Genomic DNA, 3,403 nt, shown 5'->3' on the forward strand with positions numbered 1-3,403 from the left:
GCTCCGGGCCAAACTGCCTTTTATAATTTTTACGCAGGTCCAGCCAAGAGGCACCCGGGCTGCAGGGGAGGGGAGAGCTGCAAGGGGCTGGCCATGAGGAGGAGGAGGGACGGGGAGGGACGAAGGACTGGCCTTATGGACAAGCCATGGCCTGTCAAAACCAGTCCAGCAGTGCCAGGGGGTTTTAGGGCCCCGAGAGCCCCGCTCAGGGGTGCTGCAGGTTGAGCAGTTCCTGGTGTCTCAGTGTCCCTTTGCCATGTTCTGGGGAGGTGGCTGCCACGTTCTTGCCCCTGTGTGGTTCTCCAAGGGGTAATGCCCCAGGGCTGCCCAGGGCTGCTCACTCCGTGCCTCGGTGAACACAGCCCCTCTGCACTCCTCCTGCCCTGGCAGGGGATGCTGGTGCTGCCAGCGTGGCCAGCTGGCCCCGGGTATCTGGGAGAAGATGGAGGGGTTGGGATAGGAAAAGAACACGTGTGGGCAGATCCTTGTGCCACATGGCAGTGCCACATTCTCCAGTGCCATCCTGGGCACTGCCTCTGCCTTGTGCAGCATCCTCCCAGTATCCACTGGAAGGCTCCCTCTGTGACAGTCCCAGCTGGGGGAAGCCCCTGCAGCTTCAGCTCCCTGGGTACATGCTCTGGCTGGAAGGGACCTTAAAGTTCATCTCATTTCAAACCCCTGCCATGGGCAGGATCACTCACTAGATCAGGATGTTCCAAGTCCCATCCAAAGTGGCCTCGAACACTTCAAGGGATGGGGCAAAATCATATTCTCCTGCTGAAGGGAAGATGTCTTCTTCCTCCTGGGAAGTGTGAGGTGGGACAGGGATGCTGACGGGCACGGGTGGGAGGGCTGGCTGGCCGGGTGAGCTCCCTGTGGGGCAGAGGGTCCCCTCCTGAAGAACGGGGAGGAAGGGCAATAGAATATGAGGGGTGGCAGCTGTAGGTGCCCTCCACGGCTCCGTGTCGGTAACCCAGAGCCCCCGGGGCTCCCTCCTGCGGAAGCGCCGCCGGGGCTCGGGTTGGAGCCGAGGCTGCTGCAGCGCAGAGCAGAGCTCGGAGCCTGCTCGGCCGCAGCCCCCGCGGCCGCCGCTGCCCCGGCGGGGCCCTCCCGCCTCCCTCCGGGAGCGGCGCAGCTCCAGAGCCGCTCCCGCAGCATCCCGCTCCTCCCTGCCGCGCGTCCCTGAGCCTGCTCGGCGCCCGGTGAGATTCCCAGAACCCGGCTTCAGCCTGGCCTGCGCTGGCAGCCTCGCTGGGGTGGCGTGGGAGTGGGAATATCGAAGTGGGTGCCCCAGTGTCCCTGCAATGCTGAGGAAAGCGGGGTCCCCCCCCGCCGGTGGCAGAGCTGCACCCCAGAGCCCAGTGTGAGCCTGGATAGCTCAGCTGGGAGAGCATCAGACTTTTAATCTGAGGGTCCAGGGTTCAAGCCCCTGTTCAGGCGGTGGCTTTATCCTTTAGGAGCCGTGGGGCAGGAGCGGCACCTCCTCCTGCCGGGATGGGCCGCCCGGGGCAACCGAGGGCAGGGAAGGAATAGGGAATTGTGGTGTCCGCTGCTCCCTCCCTCAGGGAAGAAGATGCTCGGGCACCCCAAGTGACTTCAAGCAGTGTTCTTAAAGTTTGGGTTCCTGCTGGCAATTGTTTTTTTTTTTTTCTGCGTGACAACCTCCATGAAGGTCCTGAAGGGACCGGAGCATCTCTGCTGGGAGGGAAGCCAGGCTCTGTTCAGGGTGCTCAGTGCCAGAGCCGTGGGCACACACACTGGAACACAGGAGGCTCCAGCTGAACGCCTGGAGACCCTTTTTCACTGGGAGGGTGAGGAGTGGAAGTTTCCCAGCAGAGCCCTGCATCACTTTAAGGGAATACAGTTCATGCGAGAGCAGAGGCTGCAGTGACCTGCTGACTGCCTCAGCCAAGCCCTGGACTGCCCTCTAGCTGTATAGACACTTCAGGGTATTTTTGCAAAATAGAAACTCTTTTAACAGAAAATCAAGCAATTTTGGATCAAAAATATCCCCTGTCCTATATAAAATTTTTTCAAATGTTTTTCAACCTGAACATACATCAGTTGTTCAAGCACAGTCAATTATTTTTCAGGTAAGTTTGGTGGCCTTACACATCACACTGACTTTCTGTGGAAAAAAAAATAAAAGAGGAATGAGAAGTTATGTATTTCCTTGTGTTCCTGCTGCTCAGCTGGGTAACAGTGGGGCAGGCACTGCTGCTGCTAATGGGCAACTTCTCCAGATGTTTGTCTTCTCTTCCTCCTGTTTTATCTTTAGAATGGAAAAGTGCTTTTTGAGCTTTCCCTAAGTAAAGAGATATGTGTTTTCATTAAATGAATGTTGGAGGAGTGTGAAGTCATGCAAATAAGTGCCCTATAAACTGCAAATCCTAAAAGTAAATGTGCAATGATTTTTTCCCCCTTCATTTCTTGCTGCGGGTAAGAAACAAAAGAAACTAAATCTATTTTGTGCTAGAAAAAAAATCCACCCTCTCCTTTTGCCAAGCACCAGCCCTGCAGAGGCCTGAACCTTCCCCCTTCATTTCTTGCTGTGGGTAAAAAACAAAAGAAACTAAATCTATTTCGTGCTAGAAAAAAAAATCCACCCTCTCCTTTTGCCAAGCACCAGCCCTGCAGAGGCCTGAACCCACCTGCCTGAGTGCTGCAGCCTCCTGCTGCTTTCAGCTGCCCCAGCCGTGGGCTCAGCCCCGCTGCTGGCGTGTGCCTCCCCCGCCACCAGCCTGTGCCACCCCTCGTGTCGCTTCTCTGAAAGCTGCCGACCAGAGTGAACTCTGCGCGGCTGTCAGGAGAGGGCACCAAGTCCAAGCAAACAGGGGGACTCCATTCAGGCTCCAGAAGGGTAAAGGCGACAGTCTGAGAGGCTTCCCCAGGCTGAAGCATCTCCTGGTGCACCCAGAGATCTCCATCGGCTGCTTGGTGCCCGTGGGACCTCGAGTTCCCAGAGCTACGGTTTGTCAGGGTCACCCCTCAGCTCTGGGTGGGGTTTGCCTCTGCTGGGAATGCATCCCTGGAGGTTCTGCAACAAAAATCCTGCTCCCCTGCAGCAGGGAGTGCCAGCAGCAGGACTTTAATCTGGTTATCTTCCTTCTGCTGCGGCAGGTCCTTCATGGCCTGGGGGCCAGGAGCTGAGCAAGCTGCTGCCTCCCACCTCCTCTCACGCCACAGCATCTTCTGGTCCTCTTTCTGCAAAACTGTGGGGAAGTGGAACGCTGGGCAAATTCCCCTAAATTCTCACGTTTGCCTGGAAAATGGAGAAGCTGAAGTGCTTTCCCAGAAGTGCCACTGCAGCCGCACTGGTGCTACCTGCACAGTGACTGCAGGTCGGGAAATCACTGTCGGTGTAAGTCTGGTCACTTTCGGACCACCCAAACTTGTGGTCCCC

At 56.9% G+C, this 3,403-nt stretch overlaps 1 non-coding gene across 1 annotated transcript; it reads left to right on the forward strand.

Moving 5' to 3' along the window:
• The first annotated feature begins 1,367 nt into the window (after positions 1 to 1,367).
• Positions 1,368 to 1,440, forward strand: TRNAK-UUU. Its single transcript has one exon. It is a non-coding gene; the product is annotated as a tRNA-Lys (tRNA).
• Positions 1,441 to 3,403: the final 1,963 nt, after the last annotated feature.

This window comes from Pyrgilauda ruficollis, unplaced genomic scaffold, assembly GCF_017590135.1.
Source record: "Pyrgilauda ruficollis isolate IOZ18807 unplaced genomic scaffold, ASM1759013v1 scaffold13, whole genome shotgun sequence".
NCBI classification, from domain to species: Eukaryota; Metazoa; Chordata; class Aves; order Passeriformes; family Passeridae; genus Pyrgilauda; species Pyrgilauda ruficollis.